The following is a 25,383-nucleotide window of genomic DNA, read 5'->3' on the forward strand; positions in this document are numbered from 1 at the left end:
CCTCCCAGTGCACCCCACGGCGTCTCGCTTGAGATTTGTTATGGCCGGACCAGGCGATGAGGACGAGGGGGGGGTCGGAGGCATGTGCAAGACATCCCCCTCCAGTGTTGTCGCAGCCATTATAAAAGAAAGAAGTGTCCCGTCCGTCTTCGGGCCGGGCTTCCGGTGGATGTCGGCCGGACGCCCCTGGCTCTGGCCCCATGAACGGGTTTCTTGGTTTATCGGCTGCAGCCGGATCCCGTCGGCCTCGGCCCCCCGACCGTTGGTGGTCGGACCGGAAGAGCATGTGGCGGGACTACCTGCAACTCTCAAGGGCCACCGCGGCCGGACTGGGAGAGAGAGGGGAGGGTCGAGGAGACATTCCCCCCCCCTGCAACTGTTCAGCGTTGTAAAGGCAATCCCCTGGCCGGGTCCCGCTGGTCTCGGCCTCTCCTCCGGCTACACCCTACGTTAGGATCTCCTGGCCGAGGCGTGGCAGCAGGACCTGCCTTATATGGGCTGCTCCCGGCTGGGCGTAGCCGGAACCCTGCCCCACCTTGGAAGTTTCCAGAGTGGGGGTGGATGTTCTACTGACTTGCATTTTCCCTAGTCTATCGATTTTTTTGGCGTGGCAGGCGGTGGGACAGCGAGGGGTGATTTGGTTTCTCTTACTGTTTTTCTGGTCTCTCACCACTGGCATATTTTAACGTTTTCTTGTTTCTAGGACATTAATAGGTTTTATCATTACGTTATGTTATCGTTTCTTTGTTCGTTGTTTAATAAAAGTTCATGTTCATCAGTGGCCTACTGATTTTCGTTTTCCTATTTTTTTCTTTCCAGGTTGTTTCATGGTAAAGTTTCTGTTAACAGGATACAGTGATCACTTCGTTATTATTGCATATGTCCTTTTCACTAGGGGTGCTCTCTGGTCGGGCCAGATGACGTATCTCTAGTAAATGGTCCGGGTGAAAAAGGTGCATCAATCAGTGGGGAGTAGATAGGCATGACAGATTACAACGGGGGAGAACGGTCCGCATTACGTACCCTTTCACTACTTGCAAAGATTTTCCTACGTTTATTTGCAAACAGGGAATACCTCCAAAAAGAACTAATTCCCAAACAGTCAATGTTCGGACAATCAATCAATCAATGAGGAATGAAATAGGTACGACGTGTTAAAGGCTTGCGTTACCTACCCTTCACTATCTGCAAAGGGAGATAGAATATTCCTATTCTTCCTCGTTTGCAGGTAGAGAAGATCGTTAAGAGAATTAACTTCGAACAATTCAATGCTCGATTGAAACAATCAACAAGGGGTACTGTGAACACAAATGAACGCCGCTTATATACATACGCATTGCTATTTTCAACAGGTTGTTCCTAATGTTTCTATTTTAGCGAGGTCAAAAGAGATCCCATTAGTGGCCTACTGATTTTGCTCGATTCCTTTTGTTTTTTTACACGATTTTTCGCTATCTGCAAAGACTAAACAGAGTATTGCGACTCTGTGCTTGTTTGTAAATAGAGAATGAACCAAAGAGAACAATCAATCAAATGGAGAGAGAAGCAGGCACGACGGATTACAAAGGGGGAAAGGGCTGCGTTAACTACCCTTCACTATCTGCAAAGAGAGAGTACTCCTAATAGAAATGAGGGGTGGGGGGCAGCAATCAAAGCAGATCAGTGTGCATAAACACGAAAAAAAAAATTCTTACCACGTACTTGACATTCGACAGCTTATGATATTTGCTATTAAAAAACCATTGAAATTCACTGAAAAAACCATAGGTTATAGACCATATATAGTTAGGAATTAGCATTTACAAAACCTTGAAAATTCACTGAAAAAACCATAGGTTATAGACCATATATAGTTAGGAATTAGCATTTAAAAAACCTTATTTTACTCACACAAAACCATTGAAATTCCATATATAGTTAGTTGCACTAACTATATATTGCGCACCCGCAATCCACTGCTGATGATGTCACATATTACATCATTCATGACATGGTCAGTGACATCACTGATGACATCACCAATGTAGATTCTACCTTAGAGAGTGCAAACAGACTGACCACACAAAGAATTCACTCCCTATCACCCTTCATTCCACTAGCTGCCCCAGAACGATTTAGTGGAGATCCACAAAAGGCCCAAATCTTCATTACACAATGTTCTCTACACTTTATGTGCCGCCCTTCGATTTTCCCAGATGCTCAATCTAGAGTAGCCTTTGTGTTGTCTTTTTTAAGTGGCGACGCTGCGTCTTGGTCGATGCCCCTGGTTACCAGAGATGATCCTCTGCTGCGGAATTACGAAGAATTTAAACAAGAGTTCCTCCGAATCTTTGATCGAAGTAGGATATCCCAAGCGGTTGATAATGAGCTTCTTGACTTACGGCAGGGAAATAGAGACCTAGTAGCCTACCTGGCCCAATTTAACAAACTGATTGGCCAGAAAGTAAAAGAGCTGCAGTGTTTCATCGCGGTCTACGGGATGAGCTTAAGGATACGTTGGCCCAGATACCAAATAGACCAACAGAAATTTCAGAGCTAGTGGATTTAGTACTAGAAATAGATTTTCGTCAAGGAGAAAGGAAAGGCGAAAGAAGAAAAGATTTCAGGCCTTTGGTTCCAAGGTTCGACAGAGCTCGATCAGAAAATGTCAGAAGTACGGAAGGACAACAAGGAGTTGAGCCAATGCAAATTGGAACGATAAGAGGGCCGTTGACAAAGGAAGAGAAAGAAAAAAGAAGGTCCAGTAATTTGTGCATGTATTGTGGTTAGAGAGGACATTTTGTCAGAAATTGCCCGAAGAAGCCGAAGACAGTTTATAAGCCGAAGGAAAACTAGCGGCACCACCTGTGGACGGAGTTGAACAGGTGGGTGCGAATCAAAAGACGACTCCAGATAAACATCAAATAGCAAATACGCTACAGTCCTCGGCTCCGCATCTGATTTTATCCATGATGGTCAAATTTCGACATAAAACCCTGACAGAGGTTTCGGTGATGATTGACTCCGGAGCTACCGGGAATTTTTGCGACCTAAAATTTTCAGACCGAGTTGGCATTCAAGCAATAAAGAAACTCAAGAGTGAACCGGTTCGGGCAGTAGACGGAACAAATCTATCTTCTGGACCAATAGTGAGCCATACGGAACAAATAAGGCTAATTTTTAGTGGAGGTCATGAAGAGAAGATTCACTTTAACTTAATTGATGCTCCCCAGTTTCAACTGATCCTCGGTCTACCATGGCTTACCGAACACAACCCCACCATCAACTGGAGCACCAGAACAATAGAAATTAATTCGGAATATTGTCTCGAGAACTGTTTTGGAGGAGAGGAAAGAATCCAAGAATGCAATCCAGCCCTTTCATTATGTGCAGCGGAAACTTCAGTGTGCGTAATTAGTGCCCAAAAAATTCCCGAAGAATACAGAGAATTTGAGGAGGTGTTTAGCGAAGCTGAGGCAGAACAACTCCCACCCCATCGGGTGTACGACTGCAAAATAGAAATTGAACCAGGCTCAAATTTACCGTGCAGTCGCGTGTACGCCTTGACAGAGAAGGAGCACCATCATTTGAAGGAATATTTAGATAAATATTTGGCCAATGGGTTCATTCGGCATTCACAATCTCCAGTATCTTCGCCTCTGTTTTTCGTGCCAAAAAAGGAAGGGGATTTGCGGACGTGCATCGATTATAGAGCTATTATTAAAATCACAAAGAAGAATCGATACCCGCTACCCCTCATTTCCGTCCTTTTAGACCAAGTAAAAGGGGCGAAAATCTACACCAAATTGGACCTGAGAGGGGCATTCCATCTTGTGCGGATGTGTGAAGGCGACGAGTGGACGACGGCCTTCAGAACAAGATTTGGATTATTCGAATAGCAGGTCATGCCATATGGATTGTGTAATGCCCCAGCTGCCTTTCAGCATTTCATCAACGATGTCCTGAAAGAGTTCCTCGAGCAGTGTGTGATTGTATACATCGATGACATACTGATCTACTCCTCTGATGAGAGCGATCATCAAGGACAAGTGAAAGGCGTGTTGCAGAAGTTAAAAGAGAACAAGCTATTCGTGAAGCTAGAAAAATGTGCCTTTATCGTAACTCAAGTAGAGTTGTTGGGATTTGTGTTAACCCCAACACACGACTGTTAAGGAAAGGAAATAAATTTGAATGGTCAACGGAGTATGAAAAGGCCTTTCAATCTTTGAAGAAGGACTTCACCACAGCTCCAATCCTGCAACATGCTGACCCCTCAGAACCTTTCTATGTGGAAACAGATGCGTCAGATCAAGCTGTCGGAGGAGTACTGTCGCAAAGACACAAGGTGACCGGACAACTCCATCCTGTTGCATATAGATCGAGAAAATTATCTCCAGCAGAAACCAATTATACCATAAAGAAAAAAGAGTTATTGGCTATAAAAGACGCAATCAAGGAATGGAGACATTATCTCATGGGAGCTCGTCATCAAGTGACCGTGTTCACAGACCATCGTAACTTGAAATTCCTGAAAACTGCAAGAACACTCACACCAAGGCAATTGCGGTTGTCGTTGTATTTTGCCGATTACGATTTTGTGATCACCTATAGGCCATGAGCTCAAAATAGGAAGGCTGATGCTCTATCAAGAATGGATACAGAAAATTTAAGAAATCATGTGGAAGAACAGACCTTCATTCCTAGTACGAAAATAATAGGAGCCACGACTTCAATAAATCTGGAAACAAAAATTTCTGAAATAATGAGTCCAGAAGAGATGCAGGATTGGATCAAGGAAGGAACAGATAGAGAAATCATCCAGCAACTGCCCTACTATAACAAAAGTCTATACATACCTACTAAAGAATTGCAACAACAAGTAATGCAAGAATGTCACGACGATGCTTTGGCAGGACAGAAAGGAGAAGCTAAAACTGAAGAATTAATTAAGCGGCATTATTGGTGGCCAGACATGAATAAAGACATTGAGAACTACGTAAAGACTTGTGAGATTTGTGCTCAGGGAAAATCGGAGAGGCTGGCTAAAAAGGGGTTACTCCAACCCTTACCCACACCCCCTTATCCATGGCATACGGTTACACTAGATCTTATCGTAGATTTGCCCCTTAGTCAAGGTTACAACACAATATTGGTGGTAGTGGACGCATTTTCAAAGATGGCATATTTTACAGCCTTAAAAGGGGTTCCCACAGCAAAACAACTAGCAACCCAGTTTAGCGCACAAATTGTAAAGATACATGGAATTCCAAAAATAGTTATTTCAGACAGAGGATCCAAGTTTTTATCACATTTCAGGAAAGCCTTCATGGAGGGTTTGGATACAGAAGTCAGATACTCCACTAGTTATCATCCGGAAACAGATGGTCAAACAAGGAGGGTGAACCAGGAGCTGGAACAGTACTTAAGATTACTCCTTTTAAAGCAAGATGGAAACTGGTCTGATTACTTATGGGCAGCAGAGTTTGCCTATAACAACGCTAAAAATGTGTCTACAGGTTATTCCCCATTTTATCTGAATTTTGGTAGACATCCAAATTCAACCATTAGGCAAACTGATGTAACAGTCCCAGCGGTTAGCGACATAGTTTCTCATCTAGAGCAGGTCCATCAGGAGGCTAGAGAGAACCTAGAACTAGCTAAGCAAAGGTATAAAGGCTATGCTGATAAAAAGAGACGAGAAGCCCCCCCCTTGAACAAAGGAGATCAGGTTTGGTTGAGCACAAAAAACTTGAGGCTAAAAGGAAATAGAAAATTTCAACCCAGGTTTATTGGCCCATACCCAATTGAAGAAAAGGTGAATCCAGTCACTTATCGATTAGGTCTACCTACTAAGTTTAAAATTCATCCTGTCTTTCATGTTTCCTTGTTGAAAAAGGCGAATTCAGAATTGCGGACAAGTTCACCTCCTAAACCTATTCAGCTAGAGTCAGGGACCGAGTTTGAAGTCAAGGAAATTTTAGACTCTAAAATTCCACAAGGTAAATTATATTATCTGATTGACTGGAAGGTTTACGGTCCAGAGGAGCGATCCTGGGAGCAGTCAGAAGATGTTCATGCTCCCAGAATGATTAAGTCATTTCACCAACGCTTTCCCATGAAACCAAGGAAGAAGGAATCTTCCTTGTTGGGGGGTACTGTCAGGACCTCAGCACGATTAGCGACGATCACTGGTGCAGCGCAGAGACATGAGAGCCAAAAGACACGGGAGATAGGCTCATGGACAGGACTAGTTCAGAATCGGCATACCAAGATGGCTGCCGAGCCGAAAACTCAAGGAGCGGTCTAGTCTTTTGATCCAGAGCTGCGGGGAATCTTGGTGATGCGCGAGCAACGTCGGAAGTGCGCACTTCACCGAGTTTTCAACCTGAGCAGCAGCCCTTTGTGAGGAGAAGAGTTTCGTCGAAGTATTTTAGGCAATAATTCTGTGATAATTTAAAAATTCAAATTCTAGTTAAGGTATAAGAGAGTTAGAATAGGAAAGGAAGAAAACGGAATACAAATGACTAAGTCGCTACTCTGAAGGAACGTCAGACAGCTGAAAAACCCTATAGAAGACAACGGTCGGCAAGTTCATATCTAGACCTGGAGCAGGAGCATGCGGATAACACAAGCTAAGTGAACAATACAATTTAGAGTACATAATGTTATTAGTCCATTGAACCTATGGACTAAGGCTAGAACACTTACCTCATAGAACACTCGTTTGAAGTATACGGAGATATTATTCCTGAAAAGAAAGAAAAGAAGTCAATAACGAAAAGCAGGTTTAATACTTTCATTGAGACAAGAACAAGATATAAAGGCAGTAGAAAAATACAGTCCAAGTGAGCGCAAGTAAGTAGGGAGAAAGAGAGAGAAATACTATAGTGTTAGGAGGCATTAATAAGAGTCTAACAGAAGTTTTGTGTTCTAGAAAAAAGGGAGAGTAAAGCCAGAATAAAAAGAGACACCCAACAACTGGAAATGAATAGATAAGAGAGAGAAGAACAGTAGTGAAGTAAGTAGGGGTAGAATAATAATTAGGTAAATAGACCCACTGAAGTGAGTTGCAGAAATTAAAGATAAATTCTTTTGCAGATAAAATCTACTACCCAAGAGAACAATAGAAACAACTTAGAAATACATCAAGAAAAAGAATAGAAGAGAGACACAGAATCTGGGAGATAAGGGTAGGTGAAAATTCTAGAACCTTTAGAGTTAGGAAGAAAGTCAGGAGTAAAAGCTTAACTGTGCAATTCCATTTCTAGGTTTCCTCATCTAAGAACCAGTCTGCGGGACAGACCAGGAGTTAGAGGAAGCTACCCGGACCAGTCTCTTCTCTTTTGTTAATTTATCCAATTTCCCCTTCCCCCATGGGAATGGACTAGGGGTTCTGTTTTAAATTGACCTCTGGAACATTGCCAGGTAGGATTTGGAAACTAAGCATCTCTGTTCCCGTGCAAGTAAACGGTGAACATATATATATGTATATATATATATGTAAATTATGAAGGTAAGATTTTTAAGAGTCTGACAGAAGCAGATTTCTAAAAAGTCATGCAATGCAACGCAGAAAGTCAAACTGTGTTGTCTAACTAAGATATGGTGCATTCCCGCTCTCTCCCTCCCCTGTTTACTTAGTGTAGCCTAGCATTGTGTGACAAGTAAAGGGCAGGAATGTGTCATATTTGCTAAGATATGGCGCATTCCTGCTCTCTCCCTCCCCTGTGAACTTAGTGCAGCCTAGCGCCAATGTGGACACCCTTGCTCTATGGTGAAAGAGTTCCTGCATTACAGCGAAGATTGTTTTAGTGCAGGAAGGGGCAAATTCCTGCACAGAAACAATCCTCTGAGGCTTTTTACTATTTCTACATGTGCTGCAAAGTGCAGCACATGTAGAAAGACGAAAAAACAAGCAAAAATAAACATATTTCACCGTGTTACCCCTTAGGAGGGAAGATGTAGCATTTTGATGCATTTCCAGGTTTTTTAGCCTTAGTTAGGGCATCATTACGAGGGCGGGCGGACAAAGTCAGGCGCCACTTTAATGATATGTGGGGCTGCCCGCCAGGGGAGCGGCGTTCCCGCTGTGCCGATCACGATGCGCCAGCCAATCTGGCTGGCACATCCTGCATATTTTACATTGCGGCAGGCGGTGCTGCAAGCAGCACCCGCCGCAATGTAAAAACTGCATGTTGTGCATTTGCATGTACAATGCGACAGGCACCGTGCAGTGCTTGCCACCTTGTGCATGCAAATGTTGGGGTTACCCTGGGTACCCCCCAAGTGCACCCCCAACACCCCAGGGGCCCACAATGGGCCCCCAACACAGAAGATTGCATGCCTCTCCAATGCGGCATCACCGCCATGGAAAGGCCAATTGCCGCCATCATCATAATATGGATGGCAGTGTCTTGCAGACACCGCCACCATATTATACATGTTTTCCACCCTGTCGACGTGTTGACCGGCGGAAAAGTGGCAGACGGTCTTTCCATCCGCCGCGGACCCCCCAGCCATCCTAATATGACGGAGGCTAGTGGTGGCTACCGCTGGCCCGGCAGGGGCGATCCGCCCACCATCCTAATGGGGCCCTAAATTTGGAAATGCATCAAAATCGATGGGTGGATGCTTGGTAATACCCACACTCCACCCACGGAACGCCTTTCCAGGGCAGAGTGATGCAAGGCAACCACTTGTGCGTACTACCATGTGTTACTCCTCATTTACAGCCCTGACGAGTACCATGCATCAGGCATTAGACTAACCCATTTTAACGTGGTATCCGCATCACTGTATTAAAATGCATTATTCACACGTTTAAAGTGCCTTGAATACCCCAAGTGTGCAAGGTGTGCTCAATGAGGAGCTTTATGTATGCACCGAGCCCGGTGCTAGTACTGTCTGCTAAGGATGTATGTCAGTACAACGCGATCTTTTAGATCGCGGTACTTGACATCGCAGATTTTACAACGCAAGTCGTTACAACGACTTGCGTTGGAGGGCACGGATTTAGGAATTTTATAACTTTATATTCCAACACCAGTCCCCGTAACAGTAGGGAAGGTGTTGGAATATAAAATTAGAACATTCCTTATCCCACAGCGCCATCCAGCGCAAGTCGTAGTAACGACTTGCGTTGTAAAGCTGCGTGGAAAAGGTCGTGCGGTGTCAACACCGCATTGTAAACGACGTTTCCCGTCTGCTAATATGCTGAAGCAAATAGGATGTGACCTTAACTCACAATCAGACATGCCAATGAACTGTAATGTTATTTCCGTGCCCGCTTGCTGTGTAGTATAATTCATAGAGTTTGGTATGACATCACAGAGTTTGGGAACTCTCTTAATTGCTGGAGCAAGCACTGTGAAGCAGCTTCTGGCCACAGCTAACGCTCTACAAAAAATAATAATCTAGAAAATATTACATAAACGCCAGAGATTTCTGGAAACCGGTCACAAACTTGTTTCCTTTGAACAGTGTCGAGAAAGTGTGTGCACTTTTTCGTGCCTAGAGTTTGAAAGCACAACAGCAGGGCATTCCTATAAGAGTGTTTGGATAAGAGCATCTTCCTGTGTGTGTGGGGGGGTAGTGGAGGGAGGGGTTGATGGCAGGGGGGCGGGGGAGGGAGCTGTTGTTATTGCTTCTGCTGCACGGTGTAGCTCGGATGTGCCCAGGCCTGAATTTGAGAGCATCATAGTACAAGTCAATCAACTGCTGTTTCTGTGAAAAGATGTCTAGGCAGCCAAAGGGAACAAGTTCTATGGCAGCACATATCTGACAACTCACAGGCTGCTAAAGAACGTGTTTCCTTTGACTGCCCTTGTTCCCAGTGGGTCACTTGGAGAATAATGGATGACTGATTGAAGAACCATTATTTGAAATGGTCTGTGCTGAAAAATCCAAAGGTGACCAACTACAAGCACTTCTACCTGATACACCTGCACATCTCTAGTTTTGGAAACCTTTTATATCCACTGACAAGAAAAACAAGATAAATTCTGCTGGGTAAACAAATATACCACTTATCTTATCCCAGTCACTGACATAATTTGGGCATGAATCAACTGCAATTAACTCCAGAAGAGTTAGGCACATGTCTAAAAAAGTGGTGTAAGGACGTGGATTCAGTAGAAACCATTATGTAACTGGTGACCTGAAGTTCCACCAGGGTTTGCTGCAGAGCCTTGTGGAATATGAGACCAGCGGCTTCTGCCATTGTATGTGCGTGTAAATTGTCTACTTCTAAGGTTAATATTATGAATGATGAATTTGAAACCTAACTGGTGTAGGCTGATTTTTTTGGCTGTTGTAGGCTTGTTGGGTCTGTTGCACCAGGGTTTTACTGCTGATTTCCCTGATATTACACCAAACCAGTCCTTGCCTGCAGCAAGTTCAAATGCACGGAGTGATTGGAAAACACCTACATGATGAGCAGGAGGCAGTTTCTTTTTCATTTCCTCACCCGCTGCCAGCAATGCCTCTGAAGAGTAGATGTGACAGGACACATTGTGGGCTGATATTTTGGTTGTTTACAGGCCTGTTGGGTTTGGTATGTCGATGTTTACTTTTTATTTTCATGATATTGCCACAAATTTTGATTTACAGCAAGCATACATGCATGCAGTCTCCTATACCTTGAAAAATTCCTATATAGCATGTTTTGACAACTTCAAAAGTGCCCCAATTTGCTAATGAGGGTCACTCTTAGCTGTTAAATTTTCTAATTGGGGCCACTTTTGTTTTGGTTTCCAGACTATTTTTCTGTTCAAGTCCAGGCTTGGCAGGGTTTGGGGGTTGGGGGAGAAATTTCCTATGTGATCTGGCTGGCTGATGGACACAGGTGAACTTTCTGACAGCTCAGGACTGGACCGTCTGCTGCTCTTATGCTTACATTAAAGAGCTGCTGCTGAAACCTTTTGGCCCCACTGCCCAGCACAGCAGAAGAGCTTGGAAGACATTCAGGGCAAGGGCACATTCATGAAGACATATTTCTTAAGCATAGACTACGGTGGCATAGACTAGCGAGGTGAGTCATGCGTTTTCTCTGCACTGAATTTCATTCACCTCTGCAGCTTGAGCCTAAATTTACTAGACTGGCCTGCCATTTTTAATTATATGTTACTGAAAACCAAAGACTAGTTATTCTTAATGTAATTATATGTTGAGACACACTGGTCTCTACAACCTACTCAGTGCCTATTAAGTAGTGTTGATCGCCAATTGATGTCATGTCAGGCTAAGCTAATGGCTCCACAGGCCCACTGCAAATGTTCTCACGGTTTGTTTTAATTGCAAAGGATGATGGCGCTCAACTGTTTTTCAGTATTGTCATCTTAAAAAGAGGCTGTAGGTAAGTGACTTTCTGTTTCAGGAGTTTTGCATTTGATACAATGTATTTTTAGAGCTTCTCGTTGCTTTATTGGTTGTAATTTTTGATATTTTCCTCTTTCAATGGACTTTAGTGCTTGATTTTACTTGTGAAAAAGTGTCACTCCCAGTGGCACACATACAGCAGTTAAATGTCACTCATAAGTGCATTGAAACCATGGAAATGCCACACATAAGCAATCTGAAACCTTGACATCTATGGTTTTCCCAAGCCATGGAGAACCATACATGGTGGCTTTGCATGGTTCGAAAATGAACTGAAGCCCTTGCGTTGCCTTCTGCCATCTTGCGTGATGCAATGGCAATGCAAGGTGTTCGTAAATCTGGGCCAAGCTGCGGTGGAGCATACTACTTTAAACATGAGGAGGGTTAACCAGTTGGAATTTTTCTAAACTCCAGAAGAATCTACGCTGGACCACATTTCTTTCAACATGAGTGTTTGACCTGTTTCTAAAATTGTAAAGGCCTTAGACCTCAGCAGGAATCCTCAAAAAATATATTGGATTCTTGTGGATCATAAATCATTGATCTAACTGGTTATTAATCAACCTCTCTTCAGAGTAATGCTCTCTGAAAATGATTTATATCTACAATTAATTGGTTAAAGTGGCATTTCATTTGCCTGAACTGCTACATAGGGCGAGGCCTAGGACTTTGCATGTCCCATAAACTCAATGGACATCCTTGGTACAAATTTATGACATACATGGGTCTCACTCTTTCTTTTAAGTGTCAGTGAAATATTGCTAAGATCTTATTCTCAGTTTTATTTTGGAATACTTCTAAGCATAGCATGCAATATTGCTTTTTTCCTAAATTCAGAATTATGAGTCCCTGAATATGTGAATGTTTAATGCAATAATGTATCCTTTGTTGTTGTGTTTACGATTACAACTATTTGTTTATTACCAACCTAAACATATATTTTAAGGCTCAGTTTGCAACCAGCCATCTTCTCCTTGGAGTTTGGTAAAGCCGATTCTCTTGAGGAGGCAACTACTGCCTTGATGCATGGGAGGGAGCGGTACTTTTTTGATGTTCCGGTGGCGCAATGTGCCATGACATATTTTCAAGGCCATGTAAAGTCACTTTAGAACACTGCATGAAAGAGGCGTTCCCGTGCAACCCTCATGGAATTTGACGCATTCCCATATTTACAAGAAAACGTAAACCTAGAATCTAACGCCACCCCAGGGGTGGGATTAGAGGTGCTCAATGAGGAGAAATGTTTTAATTACAGAGATTAAAACCCTTTCTCATGCATTGAAGGATGCCACTGTAAAAATTTAACCTACTTAATAAATTGTTTTTAAACATTATGGAAAACCCAAATGTAAGTGACCGTCTATGCCACTGAAACTTATTTGCCAAACAGCTCTGCTTTTACTACTTTTCCGAAAGATAATACATATTCAACATATCAATATGCATATCAAACTGCATTATTTGCCCCAGATTCCATATTAGATTAAACAGCCGCGGTCGGTAGGAGAGTACCTGCCGGGCGGTGACGTGGGGAGTGGGAGGGGCAGGGTGGGGGTTAGTAATGTATGGATAATGGAGGTTTGCAGGTAAGTAAACATTTAAATAAATCAAACTAATTTCGTTGCGCGCACTGCATTGCATTTGGGGATGCAGTGCGCGCAACAAAATTCGTTTGATTTATTTAAATGTTTACTTACCTGCAAACCTCCATTATCCATACATTACTAACCCCCACCCTGCCCCTCCCCCTCCCCCTCCCCACGTCACCGCCCCGGCAGGTACTCCCCTACCGACCGCAGCTGAGATTAAATATTATCATTTCCCAGGAAATGTACGGCTTCACACTAGTGAAATCATCAAACAAAGTCTTCATTTGCACTTTTGAAAAATGTGCCTTCTAGTTTCCTTGTAACAGGAGGGGATAACTAGAATACTGAATGATTTCAATTAATGAACAGTCCCGCAGAGGATCTGTCCATAGTGGAGCCTCACACAGGAGTTGTATCAGTCACAGCATCTCCTGGATCACTTCAAGGAATAACACAGAGCAGCCTCAACTCCATACATTGCTAGCAAGCTGGAGGGATGTTTGAGAAGAGAAGATATGAATGCGTCATTAATGTTGCATCTGGATGTTGAAAAGTATGAGTCATATTAATGAGACTATGAAAGTATGTACTGAAATTGGGCATGAAGTGAAGGCAAACAAGCTTGTAGACTATCTATAATTAATCAACAAATAAAAAAAGGCTATTCATTCTGTTTTAGGCCTTTTCCATGTTAGACTAGTGTGCATGCTGAAGCAATCAAGGCATGTACTTTTATGGTAACAACTACCAGGAGTTAATCGCACAGAATCGCTTTTTTCACTAAGTGCTCATATTTAAATGTTGGTGTTCGATGTTCTAAATAACACAGTGCAGATAACAGTTAGAGAAGCCCTTGTCCTACTTAACTATAACATAGCCGCAGATGTTCGGGTGGCGCAATGTGCTCCGACATATTTACAAGGCCACTTATAGTCACTTTACGTGGCTTTTCATGGCCTTGTAAATATATGCCCCTTTCATGCAGAACACTGCGTGAAAGAGGCCTTCCGTGGGTGTTCCTGTGCAACACCCATGGAATCTGACACATTCCCAGATTTACGAGAAATCTTAAACTTGGGAATGCATCAGAATCTAACACCATCCCAAGGGTGGGGTTCGGGAGGCACAACAAGGAGAAATGTTGTAATTTCTCCTCGTTTTTTCCACTTTCTGTGTGTGCTGCATTCTGCAACACTCATAGAAAGAGAAAATTGCCTCAATTGATTGATTCTAGGCAGGAAGGGGTCCCTTCCTACGCAAAATAAATCAGCCTTGCAACGCAGGCACCCTTGCACCATGCTGCAAGGGTGCGTGTGTTGTAGCATGGCAGCCCATTGTGCACTGGCGCTGGGGAAAAGGACAAGAATGGACCGTATCTTATAGATACAGCGCAATCCTGCCCTTTTCTTTTGAGGTAGGGCAGGACAGCAAGATTCCTTGCGGTGCTCCCGTCGTCAAAACCTCATATATGACACGTATATCCCAGATACAAAATGTTGTGAAAGTAGCATTTGTACAAATCATCCTTATTCTGTGCCACGGGCTATTTTGTTCTACCATTTAGTTGGTCTATGTTAAAAACTGCCCCAGTACAACCTAAACGAGTGACCACCCTTCAAGTTTGTAAAATGGAACAAACTGGAGTTTAACAAATTTGCAGAGAGACTTCAGCCAACAGGGCCCCATACCAATTTCACAAACAATCCTAATGACCTTTGGCTAATTATAATTAGTAGCTCACAATGGCTATTGAAGAGTTGGTCCCCTGACAAGTCAAATGCCTTTATCTAAATGAAATCTGTAATCTGAAGACCTTAGCTCAAGGAGAAACAAACAGCTCTCATTAGGACCTGTTTGGTATTGCAGCTATTCATCCGAGCCCAAACCAGGCTGGCTTACACTTAATAGTGATTATAAAAAAGCAATGCAAACAGCAAAAATGCAAAACCTCTTAATAGCTCAAAAGTACATGATCTTAAAGGAAAAGCACTGCAACTAATTGAACCTTGGTCGGTTTTTTAAATTTATATTTAAACAGAGATGGCCCTGCACTCAAAGCAACATATAAGTGGTTAATAAATTCAATTAGTGTCCAAAGTCCAGCACAGAGAAATGAAGTTATACCGGACACCACTACTAATTTCTGGGAGATACATATTTCATCCACTTGCGTCACTATTAGTTTGCGTGTCTTTGTTTATATAGGGAAAATATCCCAAAGAGCATATGATATATGCCGTATAATCATAAAGCCCTGAAGAAGTCCCAAGGGGGACGAAACACATCAGCTGTCTTGTCCTTTGTGTGCTGTATTTTTAAAGAAGTTTCTATTGGAATCAAAGAATAAAAGGAATCATTTTCTACAACCAAAACGCTGACTGACACTCTTTCTTTTTGGAAGATATAACTTCATTTCTCTGTGTTGGACTTCGGACACTAATTGCATTGCTTAATTACTTATATGTTGCTTTGAGTGCAGGGCCATCTCTGTTTAAATCTGCTTTTTGGGGGGTTGTATGCCACCCTTTGGGGTGCATGAAGGTCACGTCCTGGACCAATTGCACCTAGTTCAAACAACAAAACTGCAGCCATAATACGTCATAACGACTGGTGCTGGGTATGTTCGCCCTAACCTTCTCCTCTGTGCTTCTCGATTTTTTAAATGCAATCTTCTTGCTGTTAATTATGCAGAAACAGATATGACTAATGAAGATTCCCTTACATATGATCCAAGTCTTAATACTTTTGATGTTGTACAAAAAAAAAATGGCTTCACTCACTTCACTTTAATTAATAAGCCTTGACAAAGATATGGAAATTACCTGGTTCAGGTATTGATTCTTTTTTAGATAAAATGCCTAACAAAATATTGTCAGTGTCACATTTCATGTCCAGCCTATTTTTTTAATTATTCATTGAATTAAGTAAATGAACAAAGAGATTTAAATAAAAGCACAGGTGGTAAACCTGCTTTCTAAAAAATACTGTAATCGCTGGCTAAATCTAGACCAAACTCCTGCCTTGCCTATCTGTCTAAAATCAAACTCTTGACTTCCCTATCTGTATAAAATACTTGAGTCTGCAATTCATTCAGCTTTCCTGTTTTACTGAATCACAAAAAGTACTTCATCCAGCCCACGCAGGGTTTTGTTCTGGATGTTGCACCGAATGTGTACTGGAAAGCTCTTGTGAACGATATATGAAGCTGTGTTGATCAAGACATGCCTCCTGTGTGGTTTTATTAGCCCTGTTTGCAGCTTTAGATGCCTTGTATCACCAGACCTGCTAAAATGTATGTTGGAACAGTTCATTCTAGGTTCCAACATTTTCTGTCGGAGCACTTCATGAGAGTCAAAATGTCTGAGATCCAAAGACACCACCATGTGTGGTCCTCCTGTAATCAGTTCTTATCTCCCTTACCTTTTAACCTTTACAGGGGTCCATAGGCCAAACCAAACTAATTATTTGATTTCACTCTGTTATCTATGTTGATAATTTTCATATCATCCTGACAATTGTTAAAGGTTGAAACACGATAATGTGCAAGGGTTGATGACTCAAAACCAGCTTAATTTGAATAGCTTCAAGACTCAAATGCTTTCCATTCACAAACGTAATTTACACTTTTGAGTAATTTACACTTCTGAGAAAGTTTACTACTACTTGATTAGTCACACAATTCAAGTGTAAATTTACTAGATAAAACAGTAGTAAGTCCAGAATCAAATATGGCCAATTACTGGTAATGCAACACTCTCCGTTAGAAAATAATGGAGATAGGGGAATAAATAAAACCCTATAAGATGTTTTGTTAAAATAATTTACATTGTTCAACATAGGTAAAAACACTTTTTAAAATACTTTAATGTTGAACAATAAATAAAATAGTGCATATTTAATTGAAAATATTGTAATATATTTTGAATTTAAAAATTAATTTAACAACAATACTTATTAAAATGTAACTAAATTCAATTTAATTCAGCCTATACATCAATTTTTATAGCTATTGGTGCATACTATATTTTTTCAGAAGGTGGGGATGTATTTGTAACACTAAACATCAGAAAAATAGTTTTCATTTCATTTAATATAGTTTCATTAATTCAAGATTTATTTCATAGTTAGGGGACTGCTTTAATTCTTGTCAATAAGGATACTCTGTTGCAACAGCAATGGAGTATCCTTACTGGCAAGAATGTGGTCCACCCACCCAATTTAGATGTGGGCAGACAATAGGTTTAATCATGGAGGTGACTATTCCATCTTGCAGTGATTAATTCCCTCTGGCAGACTGTTGAGTAAGCACTGTCAGAGACAAACCTCTAATTCTGCCAACTAAATTTAGATGGGTGGACTCAGAAGCCAGGTTTCAGGTTTTAAAGTCTTTGATTCGTTTTTTAACAAATCATAAAAGACGCATTAAAATACAAAAGAATTTGACTGATTCAATTTAAACAAGAAAGAAAAAAAAAAAAAAAAACAGGAAAAGCAACACTATAAGAAAGATTAAACACCAAATTAAAAGAAAAATATTCAAAAAGAGGAACATTTAAGACAAATGGATAAAACCGGATTAAATTCAATTTCAATTAATAAAAATACCTGATTATTTTATAAAAAAGGTAAAATTAAGTTAAAAAGAAAACATTGCAATTCAAGTTCTTTGTAAGCGGGCCTTTTGTATGGGAAGGAAAAGAAAGGGGTATAGATGATGCAGCTAAGTCATGGAACAGTTGGCAAAAACATGGTCAAACAGATTATGATCAATTTTAGAACATCTTGGTCCTTAGGACTAAGGCATGCTGTTTTTTAGCCTTAGGAGCCAGGCCCATCCCAAATATTTTGCCAGAGTTACTACAAAGAGTTCAGAGGTGTTAGTCCTAAGCACCCGTATGGCTTCCATTGATGTTTTAAAAGGTAGTTTTTGGAACAAAGGTTTTAGCCATTTCTTTCGGGGTGCACCGTACCTTGGGCAAGCAAAAAGAAAATGTCCTTCAGATTCAGTATGACCTGGGCAGCATGTACAGTAGGGCGATAACCCTGTAGACCATTTGCTTAAAAAAGCGTTTAAGGGCAAAGCGCCCACTCTAAACTGATGATACAGCTTCTTGTCTAACGGACGGGTTATTACATCCCAATATGGCTCTCTCTCTAGGTCAAGTTTGAATGTTAAGAACCTGCCTGTAAGGCTGTTATGATTAGAAAGCAGAACTCTTTTTACGCGGGTTGTGGCCCAGTACAAGGATTTGAACTCATCTTTGGAAGGAAAGGCATTGGATTGAGGGGATGTCCAAAGGTGTTCCAGGCCCATATCATTAAGGATAGATTTAACAGCAGAAAGCCATGGTATTTTCCCTGAGCCCCTAATGGACCTGACCTCCGCAAGTTCTTTCGCAAAGAGTGATAAATCTGGAGATGTCCATATCCGTCTCCACAGTGCCACTAGCCTAAATCTAGCCATCTCATTAATAGGTGGGGAACCAAGGTCCAAACAGAGGGGAATCGAGGGTGTTGACTGCGGGAGGCCTACTAAATTTCGAAGGAATCTGCATTGGATTTTGAACAAATTAAGCAAGTCCATGTGGCCCCACAGATCCGCGCCATACAAAATGGCTGTAGAGATTTTAACATCATAGATCTTAAGGGCTGGGAGGACCCGCTTTGTAATTGACTCCTTTTGCTCTTTGATAAGACAACCAGTCAGCCTGGCAAGTTTAAGATGTTGTATATTAATCTGGTCCTTCCATCTTAGGCGACTATCGAGGGTAACCCCTAAATAGGTCATGGTATCGACCTGCTCAAGGTTTACTCCATTCATCCTCACTGAACTACGAACTGGATGGTTTTTTGTAAAAACCATAAACTTTGTTTTCCCCACATTGACTACCAAATTGTTGATGGCACAGTACTCCTCAAAGCGGTCGAGAGCCCGCTGAAGTCCGCTACGCGTTTTTGAGAGGATTAAAGTGTCATCTGCGAAGATGAGTAAAGTAAATCTCATCCCAGCCAGCATTGGTGCATCAGTGGGGGTGTCCGTAAAAAACTTGACAACTTGATCGATGAAGAGGAGGAAGAGGGTTGGGGCCAGGACACACCCCTGGCGGACACCTCGAGTTACAGGAAATGTCTCCGTCACTTGTCCCTGGCCCCCCCATCTCACCCTCGCAAAGTTGTCCTCATGGAGTCTAACAATGAGGTCTAAAAGTTCTAATGGGCACCCCAGGCTTTCAAGAACACCCCATAGCTTGGACCTTGGCACTAGATCGAAGGCGGACTTCAGATCAATGAATGCAGCATAGATGGTGCCGCCGCCGAGCCACACCTCCTTCCAATAGATCAGGCAGAATCTAAAAACCTGATCTATGGTGCTCATCCCTGATCTGAAGCCCGCCTGCATGGGTGACAGGATATTCTCTGTTTCAATCCATCCCTGGACCCGTCCTAAAACCATGCGTGCCACTATCTTTTGAATCGAATCGATCAAACTAATAGGGCGGTAGTTGCCTGGGATGGATTTATCGCCCTTTTTGTAAATTGGAACAATTTCGGCCCCTTTCCATGAATTCGGGACCGTGGCTCCAAGGGCCAAGGTGTTAGCTATCCTAGTTATATAAGGGAGCCACAAGGCAGGATTAGATTTAAATAAGTCTGCCGGGATCAGATCCATACCTGGGGCTTTCCCTCTGAGGGTCGATGCCAAGGCTAGCTCAACCTCAGCAACTGTGAAGGTGAGCTTTTCGCTTAGGGGGGTCAGCAAGAGTGCATTACCTAAGGGATTTGTAGCATCGTAGTCATCAGCTCTAAATTGGGCCGAGTAGAACGATACCCAATCCTCAAGGGGCACATTATTTCCCGGGGTAGAAGAGTCCGCGTTTTTTCCCCATTTAACCAAATCCCAAAACCTTTTCTGGTTGTTAGTGGAGGATGCCTCCAGGAGGTCTGACCAAAACTTATCCTCCCACTCCCGTTTCGATTCTCTAAGAATCTTCTTGTAATTGAACCTTGCAGCTTTCACTCCAACCATGTCCCGGGATTTAATGGCTGAGATGAGAGCTGCATGTGCCTCCCTACATTTCCTATTGTACCATTTTTGGGGCAATGGATTTGTTTAAGTAGGAGCACTTCCACATGGTAGGGAAATAAGTGTTTTTAAGTGGTCAAAGCATTTAGTATGAACTCCCATCACATTGTTAGCTAGTCCAGGATCCACCCCCATCAAATCTATTTGCGACATTACATTAAGCGCATTTTCAACCACAACATTAATGTTGTCCAGTAGACACTCATCTTCCAAGACCCGGGACCACTTCAATCTCCTCCTGTCATTGGTGAGTAGGACGTCACCTGTGTAAGTGACAGATGGCTCCTCCTGTCTATTTAGACCTGGTGTCTTCAACGACAATGACAGCGGGTTGTGGTCACTTTCCGGTCGCTGTAGAACTGCCATGTCTATTAATGATAACCAATGTTCCATGTTCAATAAGATGTAATCAATGCGGCTCTGCCTCAGCCCATTGTCAAAGGTGCAATTTCCTTTGATATCCGAGGCAGAGCGACCGTTACATGCACGGAACCCATTTTGTAAACAAAATGCCATCCAGGATACTGCCGCCTCTGTTGCTTTTGCCCTCTTATCCACTTGTAAGTCCGGAACACCCCATACAGAATCGTCTGCCATAGTCCAAGTGTCTCCCATATCAAACAAAGGTTCTATAGTGCAATTTAGATCGCCAACAAGGATAGTAATAATGCCTCTGTCCATTTTCGTAATTATATGGTCAATAGAGTTCAACAATGGTGGGCTTCGACCACCAGGCAGACCTCTAGCATAGATGTTAACAATGTTCATGATTTGATTATTCCCTTTGTTTAGTATGATGGAGAGGAGATCCAGGTTCTCCACAGGGAGTTCGGTTGGATAAAAGCCCAAGGATTGTTTCACCCAAATCAGCAAACCGCCTGAAGCCCGCCCTTTGCCCCCTTTGGTTGCAGGTTTGAAAAAGTTAATATAGCCCAGCTTGTGAACAGGCTCCGTTGCCCACGTTTCCTGCAACAGTATAATGTCATAAGTGTCCATAAAGTTCGACCAGTCTGTAGAAGCAAGGCGAGCCTTGATACCCGCTATGTTCCAGGACAGGATTTTCAAGTGGTCTTTCAGATTTTCCATTAATGAAGGGTGTAAGGGCTGTACAAATCCATAAGACGTCCCTTTATCGTCTTTAACCACTATATGCTTAGCATGATCCGCTGGTACTATAAGATTATCCTTAGTCGAGATCCCCTGGACACCTACATATAGTAGAGGGCTAGATAACAGAGAGGCTTGACCTACTTCCTCATCTACTCGATTGCTGGTTTGATTTGGGCACACCATGCTATGCTCAATAGGCTCTTTGGCTACTGCGCTTCCAAACAGAGACTCACTAGATGGATCGTTGAGTCAATCAATAGCCTCAAGGCCAGAGAGGGGGCCAAAATGGTTAAAGAGAAAGGGGCGCTGGCAGTCAAGCGGTGTTAATGCCAGGGGGTGTCTTACTGTAGGGTCCTTACGAAATAAAGGGTAGGATTGAAGGGGTATTTGCCTATGCGGATAAAAGTATGATAAGGCTAGTGTTTGTACATCCCCCTGCCTTGCAAACCTTGGTTCTCGTCTGATGGCATCTACCACCCACGAATCTTTAAACGAGATAAGGATACAATCTCCTTCTAAGTCTTTTGATTCCGGCCCCACCCAGTCCACTCTCCTCGCATATAATATCTCCGTGGGAGTGGAGGGGGGTAATGGGCGATTTTTATTCAACCAAAAGATGATTTTATTGCGGAGGTCGCCATATGACTCCCTGGCACCCGGTTTTAATGGTGCTACACCTGTCAAAACGATGGTATGTTGGGCTGCCTCTGGTGGTAAATCAACACTAGGGATGGTTGGTCTTTTACGTCCCCCATTCCTGTTGTTGGTGGGGGCGGTACGTTGGACTCTAGGGGTACTTGGGTGGGGAAGATTTAAAGTAGGTTGTGGGGGAGGACCCATTATTTGGCTCCCACCACTATTTTGTTTAGCCGCTGGTTTCGATTGGGGCTTTGGTACCTGGGCGTGAATGCTAGCTCCTGATTTGGAAGATGTAGTATTAAGTTTTTCGCCCCCCTTAAGTGTGGTACTATTCATTCCTATGGTTTTATTAGGGATAGATTTACCTTTTTCCATATTGTTATTACTAATGGCCTTAGTAGATACTAAAGTTTTAATGGCACCCGTAGTATTAGGACCAAGTAGTGTTTGTAGCATCGTATGGTTTGAATTGATCAGAACCTCCATACTATCAATTTTTGAGGTCATGAGCCTAGTCCGCTCCAGGACTGGTAAGAGTAATGTTTTAAACATGGCCTCCATTTTAGCTAGCAAAACTTCGTCACTATTAAGGCACATAGGGCAGGTGCTTGAAGAGCCCAATGCCGAAAGGGAAGGACATAACATGTTATTAAATACAGAGGGTATTAAGGGGTTTGGGGGGAGCTCGGACCCCTGGATCCCACCATCTTGAACTTTGTTTACTTTGCAGATTTTTAAGTCTCTTTCCCCCGACAATCTAGAGTCCATCTTTCTATTTTTAGTGTTGGGGCCAGAATTGTGTATAGGATGGTTAATGATTTCGGCAGAGTTGGACATGTGAGAATGATTAAGGGGAAGACATCCGGAAGGCTGGCTAAAATCCGACTCCCCACTGATCAATGAGTCATTATCATCATCCCGATCCCCCTGGCTACATTGGGAAGCGTCTATACTAGGCCTTTCTTCCCTTGGTATATCCCCTGTTATACTACCCCCTATGTTTTCTAGATGGACTATTGCGTCCGTAGAGGTAGTATGGACGCAGTTAAAGGCAGCATGTGGAGCGGAGGGCGCAGAGGAGATGGATAATGCTCGGGCCCCCAGTGATGATCGCTTTCCACAAATAAGGTCTATTGAGAGTCTTTTCTCTACCATGGAGATTTCCTTTTCCAGGATTCCAGTGGCCCGTGTTATGAAGGCATCAAGGGGGCCAGAGACGACGCCCTTGGTGGTGTTGATTTGGACAGTACGTTCCTTCCCTGATCTTAGTGGCATTTTCAATGGCCTTCTAATCGACCGGGGGGGTGGGCCTAGGCCGGACTCTGCCGTACTCGAACGGCCTCAAACGGCCCGCTCTTTGCCCGGTCTTCGCCCCGGCCCTTGCCCCGCGCGCGTCCCGCGTGCGCGTTGCTATGACTGCTTATCAGGGAAATGAATAAGTGGAGGGGGCGGGAAGAGGACCAGCTGCGGCCGATCAGCGCCGCTGGGCACGCTGGTCCTCGCAGTCCCGCCTCAGTGCAAACTGTCCTGCTGTGAAGTCCCTGAAGCGGCGTTGGTGCTCCTTAGCACGTCCAGAAGCCGGGGCTGGTTCCCCAGGAAAGTCTCTCACCTTCGAGCGGCACCCGCGGAGCGGGGGCCGCGAGGCGTGGTGGCGAAGTGGCCGGAGAAGCCGCACAACAAACAGGCAAGCGAGCGGAAACTGCACTCCCACAGGGTCGTTATGGGGGCCAGTTTTCCCTGCCTTTCACTGCCTGGAAAACCCTAGCATTAAGGGGCAGTGTAAACTGCGAAATCCTGCCCTCGCCATTGAAGATTAATCCCATGGCGAACAGATGATTTTATTTTGTATTTTCCTATGCTTCTGGATTTTTTATTTTTTTTAAAACTGTTTGGTGCAGGGCTCCATTGGACAGAGATGGCGGTTCTTGCCAATGCTTGAGAAATTACTACCAACTTGGCGGTCATTTCTAAATTAAACGGTAGTCCTTTTTAACATTAAATAAATATTAGCCACCAAACATTTCACATCCTCTTCAGCCTGGTTAATAACACATCAGGTTCCAATAAAACCGGAAGACATGAAAAACAATCCGCCTTCTTGTTCTTCTCTCCCGGGATGTGTATGACTTCAAAATGATGCTCCAAAAGTTTCTAGATATATCTAATGAATTTAAGTGTAGCACTACTGTTATTGACATTGGAACCACACTAAATGGGAATCAATAGGTTATGATCCGTTCTAATAACAAAATGAGTACCCGATACATATCATTTGAACATTTGAAGTGTTTTTTTTTACCTGGACATTACTGTGTTAATGCAGCTCCAACCCCCACAGTGCTGGCATCTACTGTAATACACATCTCCCCCCTCCAACAGAAAAGGACTCAGTAAAGGAGCAGCACTAAATTTCTTCTTGATAACATCAAAAGCATATCGCCGCTCTACACCCAAGCAAACTTGGTACTCCTTTTTTAATAACCTTAATAAAGTTTCTGCAATCAACACAAAATTCTGGATGAACTTTGCATAAATTTCACACATGCTCATGAAAATGCACAGTTCCTCGTGATCTTTGGGTTTGGCTACATCAATGATGGTTTGCACGACACTACATGTCCCAAGTATTCAACCTCTTTTACTCCGAATACAGATTTTTATTTTCTCAATTTTAAACCTTTTCCAGCCATGGCTTTTAACACCTTTTTAAACCTGTTATTGTGTTCAAATTCATCTGTGCAAAGGTCTTGCACATCATCTTGAAAAATGGAAATACCAGGAATACGACTTCGCACAGCCTCAATCGCTCTCTGAAAAGTAGAAGCCACTGAAGCCAAACCAAATGGTACTCTACAGAACTAAAAAACACCATTCGTAGTTACAAAAGCAGCAAAATGCCTGGACTCCTTAATGAGAACAAGCTGATGACATGAGGAGTGTAAGCCCAATTTGGAAAATATAGACGATCCAAAAAATTACATCAGTCTTGGAAAGAGGATGCCCATCAATCCATATAGCATTTTAGACACACACCTGAAACATGTGGAATCACTTGCGTCTTTATGTTTTTGTTGTGGACCAGTGTTAGGGAAACCAGCCTTCTAATTTTTAACAAGGAGAAGAGTATCAGATAACTCTTTGCCAATTTCTTTCAAATATTCTTTGCAATCTTGGGTGCTGTTGGGTATTCCAATAGTTTCTTCAACGGATGGGTTCTAATAAGTCAAAAGACCTTCTTGAAATTTTTGTTGAAGCATCTAGTAACTAATTGATCCCTAATTGACTGATCAGCAAAATTCTAAATCCACATTTCACTGCTAACACTCCTAAAGATGCTTCATACATATCCATAGATTCTGCTCTAGATTGTTCTTGTGAAAAGAATTAGTGATTTTTACAGTTAAATTGGGTGATTTATCAGAATTTGTGTCCAAGCATCAAACAGCCTCCGAGTATTCCTCTAAGAATCATCATTCACTATTTTAGGCAGATGCTCACAAATATTCTGATCTTCTTACCCTAAGGAATGCTCTAAGACCCATTTTTTCCTTTTGGGCCTGAATCTTAACCCCTCTTTAACTCCTAACTATGCATTAAATACCCTGA

This window comes from Lissotriton helveticus, chromosome 2_1, assembly GCF_964261635.1.
Source record: "Lissotriton helveticus chromosome 2_1, aLisHel1.1, whole genome shotgun sequence".
Taxonomy (NCBI): domain Eukaryota; kingdom Metazoa; phylum Chordata; class Amphibia; order Caudata; family Salamandridae; genus Lissotriton; species Lissotriton helveticus.